The sequence below is a fragment of the Bacillus rossius genome, chromosome 1 (assembly GCF_032445375.1).
Source record: "Bacillus rossius redtenbacheri isolate Brsri chromosome 1, Brsri_v3, whole genome shotgun sequence".
Lineage (NCBI taxonomy): Eukaryota > Metazoa > Arthropoda > Insecta > Phasmatodea > Bacillidae > Bacillus > Bacillus rossius.
The window spans coordinates 292,055,642-292,074,997 of NC_086330.1; the positions used below are offsets into that span (position 1 = coordinate 292,055,642).

At 39.7% G+C, this 19,356-nt stretch overlaps 1 long non-coding RNA gene across 2 annotated transcripts in view; it reads left to right on the top strand.

Moving 5' to 3' along the window:
* LOC134527743 (uncharacterized) overlaps window positions 1-19,356 on the top strand; it is a 60,239-nt gene that overhangs the window by 7,567 nt on the left and 33,316 nt on the right. For both annotated transcript variants that reach the window (XR_010074261.1, XR_010074262.1), the window contains exon 4: window positions 4,270-4,475. This is a non-coding gene — a long non-coding RNA (uncharacterized LOC134527743). The remainder of the gene's footprint in view (window positions 1-4,269; window positions 4,476-19,356) is intronic.

Genomic DNA, 19,356 nt, shown 5'->3' on the forward strand with positions numbered 1-19,356 from the left:
CTGGTTAGGGTGGTTAAATAACCAGCTAAGCGCCTGATTGTCAGTGTACAGGTCAAATTCCTGACAGTCCAGGTACGAGGCGAACTTCTCAACGCCGAACAAGCATGCAAGCGCCTCCTTCTCATACACGCCGAGACGCCTTTCTCCGTCTGTCAACGATCGGCTAGCATAAGCTATGGGGCGTAATCTATCATTTTCGAGGTGACCTAAGACGGCTCCTAGAGCAATACTAGACGCATCGACCTGAAGTGCGAACCTACGCTGAAAATCCGGAAGGATCAAAACGGGAGGAGAAGAGACAAGGGCCTTAAGATTATCAAAGGCTTTCTGTTGCGTGTCACCCCATTCAAAGGCTGTGTTTTTCTTGCGCAGCTTATTCAACGGACCACAGACCGCAGCATAGTCCGGTATAAAGCGTGCATAGTAACCTGTCATGCCTAGGAATCTCTGAATTCCTTCGACGTTTTTAGGGGGCGGAAAATTAACTATGGGTAAAACCTTGTCAGGGTCCATAATGAGCTTTCCCTTAGAAATAATGAAACCAAGGAACTTAACATGGTCCTGGGCCAAACGAAGTTTGCCAGGATTAACAGTTAACCCAGCCGCTCGAAGACGGTCAAACACCTGAGTTAGATGTTGTTTGTGCTCTTCTAAGCTAGCGCTATAAACAATAATATCATCAATATAGTTAAAGACAAATTTATACTTCAAATCAGAAAGAATATGGTCCAGCACGCGGCTCATGGCCTGACTACCAAATGAAACTCCCATGGGCACCCTATTGAACTGAAATTGTCCCCAAGGGGTAGAAAGTGCGGTGTATTTACGGCAATCAGGATGCAAGAGGATTTGATGGAAACTGGCGTTCAAATCGATGACGGAAAAAATGGCTGCCTCTCCTAGGTGTTGTAGAGCGCTCTCTACCGTCGGTAATTCGTAAGAGTCCTGAATGACCTTATCATTTAAAGATTTGAAGTTGTGAACCAAGCGAAATTCTCCAGCCTCCTTTTTAGGAACTAGAAAAGTAGGCGAGCTAAAATCAGAAATAGATGGGGCAATGACCCCAGCTTCCATGAGGCGATCAACAATAATCTTCATTTTTTGTAGTTTAGGGGGTGATACTCTGTGGCCTTTGGCCTTAACAGGCGTGCGATCCTTTAAATAAAACTTATAAGGCAATACATCACACCTACCTATACGACTATTTATTACGTCAGGATAACGACTGAAAACGTCCGAAATCAGAGAGTCTCTGAAGGTCACGTCACTCATGTCAGGACAAGACATGACTTCAGGGGCGGCATTCTGCGGAATTAATTTAATTTTTAATGAAGGGTGAAAGCCAAAAACAAGATGCTGATTAGCCACGTCAATCAAACAACGAGTTTTCCCCAGAAAATCCAGACCAAGGATAAGTGAATGACACAAACCAGGAATAACGTAAAAATGCCAGTTCCAGGAAAATCCGGCAATTTTAATGTGAAGCTCAACTGTCATGTTAGCGCGTACTACTTCTCCGTTAGCTACACAAATAATGACGTCAGGGCACGTAGTCACACGGCTCTGCAATGCAGGAAATTTATTACATAAGGAATCAAAAAAATCAGCACTCAACAAAGAACGAGTGGCTCCGGAATCCACTAAAGCCGGGACAATATCACTAAACAAATTAACATGAACAAAATTGTGAAATTTATGAAAGGCGGCTTTTCTCTGACGACGATCGCGGCGACCGCTCATACGCCCGATCGGGGCCCGTTTCCCGGACACTGATCCCTATAGTGCCCTGCGCGGTTGCACCTAAAGCATTTGCGAAAATCACGGCTCACAGCGGGCTGCGTGCACTCAGACACCGCGTGACCGAACTTTCCGCAGTTGGCACACCTAGACCGGCTGGCCTTAAGGCCGGGCGCATTAGTGGGAGGGGGGCGCCTGTCGGTAGCGCGGCCGGAGCCGACAAGGGGCTCGGTTACACTAACCGCACAATCAACGAGCTGCGGCGTGCGCGTAGCACGAGCAGACTGAGAATAAACATTCACAGCAGGCTGAAATTCTAAGTTTTTAGGCTTATAAAACCGCGATGTAGATGAAATGGGGAATTCCTCCTTATATTTTCTAACAGCGAGCAAGCGATTCTCCACTTCAGAGCTCCACTTGCGTAAAGCATTCAAAGTTGTGGGAGGACTAAGCATGGCGCTATGTTGAAGCACAAGCGGAGAGACATTCCCTAATATAGTTTGTACTAACTCCGTTTCTGTGAGGTTTAAATTAAGAACGGCCGCATAATTGGCCACGGAATTAATAAACTGAAGAGTGGGCTCGTTAGGCAATTGAAACCTAAATACTAAGTCACGTTTACAGCTCTCAAGCACACGTGGAGGACAGGCAAATTGCAAAACTGAGCTCTTGAACTGAGCAAAAGAGAGATTCTGAGTAATTATGTCAGTAAGTAATTGCAAAAATGCGGCTCCACAGTGACTCAGCAGGGCCTTTAACAATTCTGCCTCACTAACTAATTTCAGCCCTTCAAGACGTGATGCCGCACTTAAAAAATCCAAAACAGCTCGTGGCTCGCAGCTATCAAGCCGAGGAAGAAGCTTAAGGTTAGAAAAAATATTTTTGTATTAAATTTTGAGTTCAAGGCGGGGCCAGAAGGGGGTGGGAACTGCCGAGACGGTACCTCATCAGCCGATTCCCAGGAGTTACGAACATGCTGGACGAGTAGGCTCCTCAAAACAGCAACAGTAGCGCCCTCCTCGAAGGAAACGCCCTCCTCGGAGAGGATTTGAACCAGCTCGTCACGGCGCAGACGATACACCCATCCCGTGACCGGTGACCCCATGGTGCATGCAAGACAAAAGAGAAAAACAAACACTTTAATAGTCAGCATAACAAAGCAGAGTTGCGCAGTTGAAGGCTTCCATGAGCTTCATGGGAAAGTGTAAACAGGTGAAGTACATTCACGTGAACCTTCAACTGCGTGTAACACAATCCTTAAAAATACTGAATAAATTATGCTGAGTAAATAGTGTTCAAAAGGGGTAATCTAACAATTATAGCCAAGGATGGATGCAAAGGTTAAATTAGCAAGTAATGAATTTAAATACATATCGTTTAATCCTGGGCAAAAGCCTCACGTAAAACATTCTTTTACATACAAAATTAATACTGAGTATTTTATTTAATACTGATAGCAAGAAAAATTAGCGGTACAAATGCCACGGCAAAATACGTGAACACATATCCATGTTTTCTTTAGGATTAAATACTTAATACATAATAGAAACTTGATAGATACTTGATGGATAGAAATTTTACAATTAAGTATTAACGCTTACACACAGGGATAATGAATGTCGTGAACACAGACATGCCTCATTAGAGAATACAAAAAACGTCAAATGAACATGCAGGCGACCGCGGCCTGACCTACACTAGGCGGTATAAGCTTACTGTAAAGCATGATAAAGCATGATATAAAAAGAAAACTCACAAATTAATACATTAAATACATTACGTAAAAATAAGTCCTAACGAAGACTGTAGACCAGACGGGGAGAAACGTCAAACAAACTATGCATGGTATTAATACAAAAACGATCAAGGAAAACAATAAATGCCAAATAGAATTTAGACGGTGACGGCCGAAATAAGAATTTATAGTACAGCTATTACCAAGTACCGTTTACATTACTGTAAGGGTCACCACCTTACAACACTTACGTGCATTCTCCCCGCTGTCACACTCTCTCTCTAAAGCAAGTATCTGACTACATGCTTAATTCACGACCAGCACCGACTGTGTGCTAACGAACAAGAAGAAGAGCCTTCAAGGCATTACACCTAGTTTTAATTAAGCAAGAGGGCGCCACGCGCATGCGCGGACACCTCACAAGGGGAAGTCAGACACAGCACTGGACGCAGAGAGGGGGGGGGGGAAAGTAGGAAGGGAAGGAGCGCCGAAGTCCGCCGCGCGGCGCGAAGTTCAAGTGACGCGCACCGACCACTTCACAATCTTTAACGAACCAACATTTTGACATTGTTTATAATAAGCATGCCTCAGATTATGCATGCATAGAAATGTTAAATTTTAGTGAATTATATGGTAGGTTACTGATGCAAGAAGATATTGGTAAACATTTGTTTTAGTATTCACGTATACATAATAAATTTGTGTTTCAATAAAAAAAATTTCGTACTATCTTTCAATTGTACCACTTAAATTAATGTTTGTTACAATTATATCTTTTACATATTTATATGTTCAAGGTGAAGAATATTGCCTGCTGTGAATGTAACACGATTGCATGAACTTACTCCAAAGGCATCTGTGTTATACAAGAAAGTGACATGGCTCCATAAAAAGACGGCACGTCAATGTGAGGCAGTGAAAAGTCTCAAATCAAGAGTAGATCTTGCAAAACAGTTTGGAAAAAGCAAATCATACAACCATTTATTGAAACATGTGGCTTGAGGTAAGAATTTCTTATGTATACTTACATTTCATAGTTTTGTTGGGCAGTGCTTCTAAACCATAATATACATTCACAAGGCATTCATTGAAAATATGTAAATGTCTAAATCAGGGCTGTACAAATACAATCAAGCACAGGGCCATATATGTGTTTCTCTGTTGGAGGGCTGTAGCCATAAAAATACTTGATTATTAGTATGGACAGGTTTTAATTTGGCTGTGATGGAAATGTGATGCAAATGGTGAAAATGACATATGTATTACTTTTTAAGTTACAATTCCCCTATTGTATACTCTTAAAAACAGCAAAAAGTAGTTGATTTTCTCCTAAATATTTATTTTTATTTATACTTATTTTGATACATGAGCGCTCAAACATTGCTGTGTGGTTAGTCTGTACGTCACCTACTGGACATTTCTGCCACAGCTGTTTATCTTTATTTTTAATGCTGTTTCAAGCTGTGCAAAGATTTCATGAATCTGCCCCCACAAGCAAAGTTTGAAGAGTGCCTTAGCTGAAGTATAAAACTAATAGTCATAACACTCTACTGCTGCTTACTGCTACCAGTAACATTAATAGTACTTGTTGATTTATACATAGACCCTTTTGTTGTGTGTGTGTGTTGTCATGAAGATATACACTGGCAGTTACTATTTAAAAAAAAAAAAAAAATATATATATATATATATATGTCAATGGTACTGTTATGCTTTTGTAGAGTGACCCTTAGAAACATGTAGAAATGTTATTTACCATAAAACACACACTCTTGGACACAGGTAGCTAGGTAACATTTATCAACACATAGGGATAGAATCCAGGTTTTTATTAAGAATAAAATGGCTATTCATCAGGGACAACTACAATATGTGTAGAGATAGAATCAATATTAATATAATTAGATAAAAATCACAGAATCCTAACGATACTGAACATGACTCGTCGATATGCACTTATGTAAATTAAACATCAGGATTATACGTAGCACACATGGATCGTTCACAAAAGTTCGTTAGTGTAAGTTCAGAAAATCACTAAAATAATGTTTTTACGGACACATTCTTACATAAAAGAAAGATTTTTGAAATTTTAGCATAATTCATTAGTATGATTACTTTTAACGTTTATATTTGGGTTGTATTTGCCTTGGCTTAACTCAGTTTATATGGTAGAGACACAAAACTAGTACCTACTCCCGTTTCACCTCTGGGTATCACAAAATAAAATAATAATTTAAATCTTGGAAATAACAATTCATGACGTAGTTCAGGATAATTGACAACTTTTACGTGAAAACTAATCAGTTTGTAGTCAACAAAGTGAAGATGATCCTGGCATCCCCAGTTTCAGTGCTGGTAGTAGTGCACAAATATAATTTTCCCTTTCATCTTCAAGTTCCACTGTAACTTCAGCTCCAGGAATAAATTTACAGAAATAAGTATTAAAAAACTGCTTCAGCTTCATCACCCGGAGTTCTAAGGCAACCAACATTGATGGCTATGATAAACAAAACAAAGACATTTGGCAGTGATGATCCTAGGAGTAAGGCAATAACCAAAAAAATAACAGAAATGGTCTGCACTGACAGTCAACCATTTTCTGTTGTTGAAGATATTGGTTTTCGCAGATTAATTTCCCATCTAGAGCCAAGATACCATATGGTAGCAAGGCAGCATCTGGCAAATACTGTGATACCAGATATGTATGAGAAATTGAAGTGTCAAGTCATGAATGAATTAGCAAGTCCAGAAAATATCGCAGTAACTAGTGACATTTGGACATCTGTCCGAGGACAAGACTACCTTAGTGTTACAGCCCATTTCATTAAAGAAGACTGGGCACTCACAGAACTGGCTCTGGAGGTGATTCTTTTCGAAGGTGCCTCACATACTGCTGCATTGCTTGTAGAAAACTGGGAAACTGTGTTTTATAAGTGGGGGCTCTCCAACAAAATAGTTGCCATAGTAACAGATGGTGCTGCGAACATGAAGTTGGCCTTTTATCAACACATTCACCTGTTAAGGGTTTAACATGCCACATACATACACTTCAACTTGTATTGAAAGACAGTTGTTTCATCAAGAGTTCTGTCTCGAACCTTGTGTAAAATTGCAAAAAAAATAGTAACCCACTTCCATCATTCAACTAATTCTTCCAAAGTTCTGAGGCAGACACAAGTATCTTTGGGACTTCCTCAACATGAACTGATCCAAGACGAACCCACGTGTTGGAACTCCACATTCCACATGCTGCAGAGGCTGTGCGAGCAACGCACTGCTATTGCAGTGGCCACTGCCTCAATCAGTTTGAATGTAGAACTAACCAACAGTGACTGGGTGCTTGCAGAAAATTTGGTGAAGATCCTCAAGTTATTTGATGAGGCAACACATTCTCTCAGCTCATCTAAAGCTACACTCGGAATGCTATACCTATTATTACAAGCCTAAAGTGTGCAGCAGAGAAGTTCTTAACAATGCAAAGGATTGGATTGTATAGCGAGAGATATTAAAAGATCAATTGATACAAGATTTGGTCATATTAAAGATGACCTGTTCTACTTGATAGCAACTGCTCTTGATCCTCGTTACAAAATTAGGTATTGATGACAAATAGTCTTTTCTTTATTTATGATTCTTGACATGCAAACAATAGTAGGCCTATTGCTGACATATGTACACGGGGCAGTTGTGGTCAAAGAGATAATAGGGCTTGCTTCCCATTAAAATAGATGCAGGTTCGATTCCTGGTTGGGTCACTCCCAGTTTTCCCATGTGGAAATCATGCTGAAATAATGCAGTTGCAAGCAACTGAAAAACTAGGCTGTACGAACATCCAAACCTTTAAATGCATTTAAAACTTTAGACTAACTGGTGTATATGACTGCATTTCTTATTTGTTGTAGACCATTTCAAGAGGAGAATACAGTGAAACTAGTAAAAGAGGAGCTCTTAAAAGCAATGACAATCACATGTACTGGTTTAAATGACCACATTCCAAAGCCCAAAGCGACTGAATAGAACACTTCAGTCACTAGTGTCAAAGAAGCTTCTTGGTGGGCAATTTGTGAAGAGCTTATGAGTGCATCTGACATTTCCAGTCATCAACCTTCCCCAAGTCAAGCTGCAGAAAATGAATTGACTCAGTATCTCAGTGAACCAAATTTGTCAATTAGTGATGACATTTTTAACTACTGTCATCATTCTCAACACTTGAAACTAAGATCAGTGGCACGGAAGTTCTTGGGTATTCCTCCGAGCACTGTCAACTCTGAAAGACTGTTTAGTGTTGCTGGGGATATAGCAGACAAGAAACGTAACAGACTGCAGCCACAGACTCTTCAAAAGCTGATGTTCTTAAAAAAGAATCTTACAGTGTTCGGATACACATACTGATTTAGTTTTCAAAATAATCTATTAAATTATCTAGAAAATGAGATTTTTCCAACCTATTTTAAAATTAAAATAATTAGCAATAGTGTTTTAGATCTAATTTATTTCCCTTTGCTGCAGGCACTGATATTTAATAGGCCTATTCAACCCAGGCCCATTTTATAAAATTTCACTGCAAGGACTAAATAATTTCATTATAAGTAGTAAAATGTGGGAGGAGGGATAGTTTGGGGTAAAACAAGAAAAATATATATACTCTGAAATGGACTCACCCTCCTGTTGTGGAATTTGTAAGTTTCCACTATTTCGCTCAGCTTGGGGTTGAATTGATTGGACAATGCTGCTAAAATGTCCTTAATATCCACTTCACTGGTAGCTTTTGGCAGGCACAACGACGCCACTAAAGTGTACAATTCGGCCCCACATACCGTAAAAAATATGGCTCTCTGCTCCTCTTTGTCCGTAATTTTATTCGCTATAAACAGGTATTTCACCCATTCCACGTACGTCTGCCAGGCATCCTGGCCCGGAACAAACTCACCAAACGAGTTCCATGACGCCATTTAGGTTATGCTGCCGCGGATTATCAGGTGCCCGATGCGACCCGAAAACGCGTGGTTATTACAACCTCGTCGCCAGTGTTATGTAGATGACACTAACGCCGCATATCGCAGCATTCATGGTACACGTATTGCACCTCGTTGTTCACACACAACACATGACCTGCTGGTCTGTCGTAGCCGCGTACCGCCATAAACACCTTTGTTTACAACTAGTCCCACTGCTGCCAACTTACGAAGGGACACAACAATGGATTATGTGAAAAGAGAATTAAAAGCATACCCATCTTGACCAAAAATTTTCCGGGTTTGCTCTACCAATGTAATTACAAAAATAATTTTATTATCAGCTTAATTTAATTTTGTCACATCTTGTGTATGATGTATATGTAATTTATTATTTTAAAAAAGAATGTTGTGTCCAACAATTTTCCGGGTTTGCTCTACCAATGTAAGTACAAAAATAATTTTATTATCAGCTTAATTTAATTTTGTCACATCTTGTGTATTATGTATATGTAATTTATTATTTTAAAAAAGAATGTTGTAAGTGTACAGTAAGTCCTCTATTTACGTCGTACCGATTTACGTCGTTTCGGATTAACGTCGCTAATGTTTGAGTACTCATGTTTCAATTTAAGTTGTCGCCGATTCACAATAACGTCGTTTACAATGACCATAAATCTTTATTTTAACCAAAACACCATATATAATTCGTTTATAATTCTTTGTTTCCTTCGGTAGTTAATTTATGCTATGTAGCGTAAGCTACACGTTCACCGCCTTATCATACATCATGAGGGACGCTTCCTGCTCTCCGCTGCTCTCCGCGCGGTGATGCAATACTACCAGCCCGCCCGCTCGGCCACCCACGTATCTCGCACGTAGAAGTGTTATCTACTTCCCACAACGACACAGCATTTTCTCCTACCCCTTTTCGTCCAACTCCTTGGCACTTCAGTCGCTATGATATCATTGTAGTGATGGGTCGTTCGTGAACGATTCGTTCAAAACGAACAAATCTTTGAGAGAACGAAATCTTGTGATTCGTTCGCGATGTAAAGAACCGGCTCTTTGAGAGCCGGTACCTTCCAAGATTCGGAAGAACGAAAACGCGGAGAGAACGAGATGAGAGAACCGTTCACGCGCCCGGTCCGATTCGTTCGTGAAATGATTCATGACGTCAGGAGTCTGAAGAAGTAGTAATCACAGCGTTCGCATGTTCACAAGAGCAAACGATAACTGATCAAATAAAATAGGGTAACATGAAAGGTATCTATACCTGAAAATGTCAACTGTTAAGTAGTGGTTTAAAATTGCTTTTTCACATTCACATACACAAATTTTGAAATAAAAAACAAACCGTATGGATTAAAAATAACAGGGAAAGTAACTACAAATGTTCACACTTACAATTTTTTGGTTAATCAACGTACTTCATTTGTCTCTCTTCATACTGAATCGCAGTAGTAATATTTAATTTTTGTATTATTTTCTCTAAATGTGTTGGTCTACATGTAAACACTTTACTGTCACTAGAGTGTAAATAGCCTGTAGGTATATTAATATTTGTAACTTAAAAAGTAATAAAATATACGCAACTGTGAATCACTGGCTACGAAAAGCAATGTTCAAATACAAATACAAATACACGTAGCTAATACTCTAAAGGATAAAAGAGACAGATCCCATACCCAGAAAAGAACGAAATGAACGAGATGAACGAATCATTTCACGGAACTGATCCAAAAGAACCGATTCGGTCAAAAGAACCATTCTGCCCATCACTATATCATTGAGTTGGCCGGAGTTTTAAACGTGCCGTTGTTAACTTTATCGTGATTAAATGCGTTTGTAGTAGGCCTACAGTATCAGCTCACTGCAATTTATGATTTTTTCTTCATAAGATGTCTTCCAAACGACTAAATTTATCTTCAAACGTAATTTCAAAAAATAAGAACAGAACACATGTTTCATTAGCCACGAAAATGGAAGTTTTGAGACTTTTCGATTCGGGCGAGAGGGCTGTTGAGATTAGTAAAGTGTTAGGTCTGCCACCTACCACAGTTCGTACAATTCGATCAAACGCGGACAAAATAAAGAGTAGTTTACTGAACATGTCATCTGTCAGTGCTACAAAGACGAGTTATACACGTAATAGCGCTATGGAGAAAATGGAGAAGATGCTTGCCGTATGGATTGAAACACAGAACCAGCACAATTGCTCCGTAAATTTAAGGCTTATTCAAAGCAAAGCTCTATCATTGTACAATGAGGAAATGAAAAATGTTGAAGGTACTTCAACCGTTAAAGAGGAAGTGTTTAATGCCAGCTGCGGGCGGTTTCAGCGATTTAAAGCCAGGTACAGTTTCCATAATATAAATCTGACAGGCGAGGCAGCAAGTTCCGACACTGACGCCGCAAAGGAATTCATCCCGAAACTTGAGAAGATCATTGAAGAAGGTGGCTACATGCCGAAACAAGTTTCCAATGCAGATGAAACGGGACTATTCTGGAAAAGAATGCCGGCGAGAACCTACATCGCTAAACAAGAGAGGACTGCGCCTGGTTTCAAGGCTGCAAAGGATCGTGTGACAGTATTGTTGGCGGCAAATGCAGCTGGCGACTGTAAAATGAAACCACTGCTGATAACCAAGTCAGCCAACCCACGAGCCTTGAAAGGTTACTCAAAGGATATAATTTATATTGTTTGCGACGTAAATTTAAAGTAGTGTTTCTCATGAAAAATATTTTACATTGATTTTTATTAGAATTATTCCCGTACGTAAATTGTAAGAATTGCGCCGTGCTATTGTATAACCTCTTTTAGGTGTTTATTACTTCATGTGACTATTTTAAATCAAGGGCTCTCAATGTTTGTCATACTTATAGTACTTTTATTGTATGTATGCATTTCTTTTGACTTTGTTCTTACCAGCCTCCAAAAGAAAACAGTTGTTTTCTCCCGCGAATGACTCAAAGTAAAATCTGTGTAGCGCTAAACCACTTTGTATCCTTAAACTTTGAATGCATTATGTGTTTATATTACGTACAGTATGTACTATATATCTGTTTTTATATTTCAATCAATAAAGGTAATAAAACAGCTGGTTAAATAACCATTCTATAAAGCTGAGAAGTACTAGTTGGACTTGTTTCCCACGCTGTCGGTTGTCATTTGCTGATAAAATTGCCCGTTGTCACGTCTGTATGCCAGCGCTTCCGGCCAACCTTGGGCCGTGGCCGGCCGGTGGCATGAAACATGGCTCATTTTGCGTCGTTTCTATTTACGTCGCGGTTTTCAGTAACGTAACCCCGACGTAAACCGAGGACTTACTGTACAATTATAATTCAATTAATTGTTCAGTTAAAGAATTGTGAATAAACCTGCTGTTCATGTCCAAATCTACTTGTACAGTAGTGGGGATTGCAATACTTATGCTCCATGTTGTTTTTGCTGACATATGTGGCTAATAGTAAATGCAATTCAATATCAATAGAGGGGCAGATTGCTTTATTTTGTGGGCAAACATACTGTTTGCATAGCCAAGTAATGGTTTGATGTTGCATCAGTATCAGGGTCATTGGAGGTGAATGTGTAAGGAAATAGTGAGATAGAGAAGCGATAGCACACATTTGATGGGAAACAGAAGTATCTTGGGAAAAATTACTGGTTTGCAGCAACATCCAACATGTTTCCCAATTTTGAAAAATCCAGATTACAACCCGTTACTTAGGTGAGAGGCAAGTTATTTGATCTCTTAACCATCATGCCTCTTTGCTTTAATATGACAGATGGGGTGAACACCATGAGCAGTCAATTAGTGTCAAGGCTCTTACAGGTAGAATTATCAAGAATATAATTGTGACAGCCTGCCAACATTTTGTCTTGAATAAAGCATGCTTAAGAACAGTCTGTCAGTGCCACTCACTGCAGTAAAGATTTCTTATGTAAGATGTAATTCAGTGTACCTGCCTGCAAGCACTTGAACAATTAAACTTTGTTAGCTCCCTGTTATCAAAAACTACTCACAAAATATGCAGTTATACCAAAATTGAACCATAAAAATAATTAACTCCTGGTGGCCAAATTAAATAACATCATGACAACCAGGAGCTGGGCCCCTCAAAGAGCCCAATGCAGTGCACTGCTGCCCCCCCCCACCCTTTTCCCCCCCTTCTGTGCAAACTCTGTGCATACGTGTAAGTAAGTCAGCTTGTTTTGTAGATTTATACTTGAGTGTTTTATCCTATATAGTGTTATTTAATTTGTTTGATTATGAATAAAACTTTCTTTGTTAGAGGAAAAAATTTGAATAAGATTTAAAACATATATGTTTCATTTAAACTAGTTTTTATACATATATTAATTAATAATTCAATGTTTTTAGTTGTGAAAGTGTTCAGGTCCGTAAAAACGCGTGGTAAGTGGACTTGAGTCTTAGCACCCCAAACAGGACAAATCACGCCCTAAGCTAGTCTCGTAAGCTTGGTTCATATGCATTTTTTTTACATAGTTGAGTCTATAGTAACGAACCAGTGATCCAGTCCTTTGTTAAGTTCTCCTGCGACAACAATTTCAGTGTTGAAAATTAAAAAAGATTATTTAATTTAATCTATAGTGCTGAATGAAACTATTATTAATTTTACAATTTTTTAAAATAATCACTAGGCTGCAACAAAATCATCCTTAAAAAAATTATGTAATAAATATGAAGATTTTGATGCTCTGAATCTGTTCCCTATGACCAATTTTTTCTATCACGTCTAGATTTTTCGATATGAATTTTTTTCCAAAATATGATAAATTTCGGGTTTTTTTAAATTCGTTTTATGCGTTAACATTATAAACAATTTATATACATACGAAATAGGTTTTTGCTAGTTATAAGAGAAAGAAGGAAAGTGCCGAAAGTGATTTCTATGGTAGTACATATGCGCCTGCGCAGTAGACCTACACTGTGACTTTACAACAGTTAGTTGAAAACTTGTCTTTTAATTGTTTACGTTCTATATCAAATACTTTAGTAAGTTTTGCACAAAATTCATGTTATACATATATTCTAAGTATTTTATGTGTAGGTTATCCATTTTTTATAGACAGAGATATTAAAAATAAAATAGAAATTTAAAAATTTTCTTTAAATAAATTCCATTCAATTTTAGGTTATAAAATGCTGCGCACTTGTAAGCATTCTACCGACTGTTTTTGTTACATTTGTGGTGAGTTTACTCTAAAAAAAAAAAAAAGTGAAATAAGATAACAGATATTGTTAAAAAAGCTTATCATCTTTATTTTGTATTCTCTACCGATGAGAGGGATAAAAGTTGGTTGCCAAAAATTTGCTGTAACAGTTGTTCAAGAACGTTGAGAGGTTTGCTTGAAGGAAGTCACAAATCTATGCTGTTTACGATGCCAATGCTTTGGAGTGAACCTCAGAATCATGAAAATGACTGTTATTTCTGCATGACATCAACACGAGGATTCTCGGAAAAAAATAAAAACAACATTGTATATCCAAACATTGCATCTGCAAAGAGACCACTTCCTCGTGGTGAAGGCAGTTCACCTCCAGTACCTCCAAAAAAATAGCGAGAAGATGGAAAATAAAAATACTTCTGGTCTACAGCCTCAATCGAGTTTTATTTCTACCTGTACATTTTCATCATCATATGCTTTATCTGGATCTTCAAGCCCATCAAAAGAACTTTATTTTCTTAAACAACCTGATTTAAATGATCTAGTTAGAGACTTGGGGCTATCAAAATCTAAGGCTCAATTACTCGGATCAAGATTGAAACAGTGGAATTTGTTGGATAAAAGTACAAGAGTCTCATATTTTCGCACAAGACAAGAAGATTTTACGAGTTACTTTTCCAACGAAAATGATTTAGTATATTGTAATGATGCTGCAGGGCTTCTTGAAGAACTGAGTTTCCCAGAAAATTCTGACGAATGGAGACTTTTTATTGATGCGTCGAAGATTAGTTTGAAAGCCATTTTACTTCACAATGGAAATAAATACCCATCAGTGCCTCTAGCACATGCAACAAACATGAAAGAAAATTATGCAAATCTGGAGGTATTACTTGAAAAAAATAAAATATTCTCAATACCTATGAAATATTTGTGCTAACTTAAAAGTTGTCACTATACTTACTGGATTGCAAGGAGGATACACCAAGTTTTGCCGTTTTTTATGTGAGTGGGACAGTCGCGTAAGAGACAAACATTACAAAGTGAAAACTTGGCCGCAAAGAAAAAGCTTGACACCTGGACTTAAAAATGTATCTCAAGAACCTCTAGTGCCAAGTGACAAAATTTTTTTGCCACCACTTCATATAAAGTTGGGGCTCATGAAAAACTTAGTGAAAGCTATGAACAAGGATGGTGCAGGCTTTCAATATCTGAAAACAAAATTTCCTCGAATCAGTGACGCGAAATTGAAAGAAGGAATTTTTGTAGGTCCGTAAATACGAGAGCTTATGAGGGATGAAGTTTTCAATTCGAAGTTGAGCAAAGCTGAAAAAAAAGGTTGGGTGGCTTTTGTAAAAGTGTGTCATAATTTTCTACGTAATACAAAAGCTGGCAACTACCGACAAATCATTCGAGAGCTTCTTTCTGCTTATAAAGCTTTAGGATGCAATATGTCACTCAAAATTCATTTTTTGGACTCACTTTTAGATTTCTTTCCGGAAAATCTCGGTGCCGTATCAGATGAGCATGGTGAAAGGTTTCATCAGGATATTATGCATATTGAAAGACGCTACAATGGAAAATGGTCAGCAGCAATGCTTGCTGATTTTTGTTGGTCGAGATTCGCCGAGAAACTTCGATGGAAATGATGAAAAGAAAAACACTACAAAATAACTTGAATTATATTAGCATAATGAGATAAATATACTGATATTTCTATAACTTGTAACTGTAAAATTAGCATTTTTCGTTGTAAAACTTAGACCGTAGTCTTTTTTCACATTTTTGTAATTGTTGTTACTAAAATAATATTGTTTTTTAATTAAATGGACATTATGTTTAAAATCTATGTGCTGTATTTTTTTGCATGTTAAATTCCGTGGTAAGAGCACCAAATATGATGTAATCATGCATAAAAACAATGAGAAAAAAAATTTTTTTTCTGCAGACCAGTGTAATTGGTACATGATCCTAAAATACATACAACAAAAATAATTCCAATACATGCATTTAAGTGAAACATTATAAATAGTCTGCAAGAAATTGTTTTGATATGTACGTACATAACCTAAATAGGCATCTTGCAATAATTCAACAGTGTTAAATTTTTTGGGGTTAAATATGGTGTTTACAATGAAGTTAAATATGGTGTTTACAATGAAGTTACATAGGTAATATTAATTACTGCGTGTCAAATGCCAGCAAAAAAAATATATCTCTAAGAAGTTAAAAATTTGGTGAATAGTGCAGTTTAAAATTAATATATAATTTTTGAAATAGATAAAAAAAATGGTTACTGGTGTCAAACATGTCACAAGCTTGATATTTCTTTTTCTAATTGCCAGAAATGGAAATTTCAAGGTTGTGTTAATTCAAAATATCAATTATACACACTTACTATTCAAAAGGCTCGCGCTCTTATAGTTAAGTTTGCCACCCAGCCGCCAGGGGCGCTAAAAACAGTGCCCGGCAGCTTAGTATAACTTATTATTATTAACCTGCAATTGGGCTTCACCCGGTGGCAAGAACTCCCACTCACTCCCCTCTCCCCCCCCCCCCTCCATCAGCTTTCTCCTCAGCTCCCTCCCATCCCTGACCTCCACCATTTCCTCCCCCAGCCCATTCCACTCCCTCCCCGTCCTCACCAGGAAGGTGTTCCGCCCTCTCTCTGTCCGCCTCCACACCCTCTGGAGCTTACATCTGTGGTCTCTTCGTCCTCTGTACTCCCCTCTATGTACTTTGCTTCCCAATTGCCCCCATCCCCCTTCCCCCTTCAGCACCTTGAACATCCTGACCAACCTTTCCACTCTTCTTCTCCTCTGTAACGTTTCCCACCCCAACTCCTTAATCATTTCCGTTGGGCTATGCAGTTTCCCATCCTGCCCCTCCCTCCTTCTCCACATTCCCATCACCCACCTAGCCGCTCTGCGCTGCACCCCTTCCAGCTCCTTCACCTCAGTCACCAGGTAGGGGTCCCAGACCGCCGCCGCATACTCCAACATTGGCCTGACCAATGTGGAGTATGCCTTCTCCTTTGTCCTCCTCCCAGCTCCCTGCAGGGTCCTACCAAGCAACCCCAGCGCCTGCCTTCCCCTCCTGACCACCCCCTCTATGTGCTCCGCCCATCCTAGGTCATTTTTCAGTGTCACCCCCAGGTACTTATATCCTGCTGCCTCTCTTATCTCCTGCCCCTTCCAGTAATATACATTTCGTGTGACTTTCCTCCTCTTTGTAAATCTGACAACTTTTGTCTTACCAACATTCAAGGACATTCCATTTTTCTCCGTCCATTGCTCCAACCTTATCAAGTCCTCTGCTAAACATCCCCCTTCCCCCACAACCTCATACACTACACAGTCATCTGCAAATAGCCTCCATCTGGCTTTCATGCCCTCCCCCAGATCGTTTATCATAATTGTGAACAACAGAGGCCCCAGCACACTCCCCTGTGGCACCCCCGACGTCACTTCCCCCTCCTCGGAGCTTTCCTCACCCACTCTCACTCTTTGTCTTCTATTCCTCAGGAAATCACCCACCCAGTTTACCACCCTTCCATCCCTCACCAGCAACTCAACCTTTTCCATTAACCTCCTATGGGGGACCTTATCAAACGCCTTTTCAAAATCTATAAAGATTGCATCTATCTGCTTCCCCCCGTCCACCGCTTCCACCAGGTCTTCCAACAGCCCAGCCATCTGGGTCTCGCATGAAAACCCCATCCTGAATCCATGCTGCCTGTTATCCACCCACCCCAGATCTTCCATTTCCCCCTTTACGTACCTTCCTACCAACCTCTCCATCACTTTTCCTACACAGGACGTCAAACTGACCGGCCTGTAACTTCCTGGCTCCGCCTTATCATTTCCCCCCTTGTAGATGGGAACTACCACTGCCTCCTTCCATTCCATTGGTAGTTTCCCCTCCTCCAGAGACTGCTTGAAAACCTCCAACAGGTACTTCCCAATCTCCCTATCACCCAACTTCAAATGACTATTCCCTATACCATCTGGCCCAGCTGCCTTTCTCCCTTTCAACCTCCTGATCACCTTAATTACATCTGTCAGTCGCAGCTCAAAGGCCTTCCTGCCCATTAAACTGTCGTCCTCTTTACCCTCCCATGCCTCCCCCTTTGTAAATACTGCCAGATATTGCTCCTGCAGCAAGTCTGCCTTTTCCCTGTCCTCTGTATATTCCTGCCCCCCTCCTCCTCTGAGAACCCCTATTCCCTCCTCACCCTTCACTCTTCTTATGTATCTGTAGAGCTCCGTCCCATTTACCGTCCCCCCTTCCCCCATCAGCTGTTCCATGTAAGCATCCCTTGCTTCCCGCGATTTCCTCCCTAGTTCCTTCCCAAGCGCCTTCATTTCCGCCTCTATCTCCTCTCCCCCAAGCTTCCTTGCCCTCGCATGCAGCCTCCTACATTTCCTTTTCAACACTTTCAACTCCCTTCCATAGTAGGGAGGGTCACCTCCTTGGCCTACCCTCCTCTGAGGTACAAAACGTGTAGCCATCTGCAGCAGAATATTTCTTAAGGCAGCCCATCTACCTTCGAGGTCCTCTATATCTACCCATCTACTGTATTCCCCCTTCAGGAATGCCTCTGCCCCCACTCTATCAGCCTTACCCCAACAGTTTACCACGTTTCCCCTCCTTACCCTTTTCTCCCTCCAGCCCATGGGAGTTTCTGTTCTATAAATACTCTTTATTCTATGTTGGACAGCAGTTCGTTACCAAGCCTCAACAGGGTAAACTGCGTCGCGCACCGTGGAATCCATCAAAACCTTTATTCCATTGGCCATTAACTTCAATAGCGTAAATTCTATAAATCACTTTTTCTAGACTCCGCGACAACCTCCGTTCGGTTTGAATTTGCCACCGCTTAACTTAAAATATGTACCCTCTAAGGGGATTTTGTTTTCAAGGTAATATTTGTAATCATTTTCAGACCTGCCAACCCTCCCGCTTTAGGCGGGAGACTCCCGATTTTATACCCTTTCTCCCGCCCTCCCGATTTGTCATTCAAATCTCCCGATTTTTGGTTCTGTTTATCTTGAAGTTTCTAATGCAATAAATTTATAGAATTAATATGTTTGTACCATTATTCCGTACAATCGTATAGTAACTACGGTTCGTACCATAACGTGTAGTTATTTTAATAACCTAAATGACCACAATTGTCGGCTAAAACGCTTGGTTAAGCGTACATCTAAGAAAGAAACGTAGTTATTTACGATAATTATGGGAGCTGTTTTGGTACACGTTCGTCATTGGTGTTTATTAGCCAACCAGAAAAAGGTTTCATTTGTTTTCCAAGATGGCGTGTGTTGACAACATTGTAAACTGTATTTTCCATGGTGTTGGTTTGAAATAAAGACGGAGTGGATTAATAATGAATTTATGATACTACTGTTTACATTCGTGCGCAAATTCGCTTCGGATTGTCAGCCGGCTATGTATGAATTGTTTGTTCCCCGAACAAATTCGCCTTTGTTCGCGTCTGTGCTCACAGATGAAGTGTAGAGGTAGCATTATAGTACAGTCTTCAAATTTATTCATCGGTGTATTCATAAAAATATTATTTTGTGGAAGCAGTTGCGTGATGAGTATTTTGTATGCGTTGTTTAGTTGTAGGCCTACTCCGCAATATGGATTTAATAGAAATGGCGCTAAGTAAGCCTACAGTGAAGTATCTTGCTGTGTACAAGAAGACATTTAGTGACGAATTTCCGTGTATT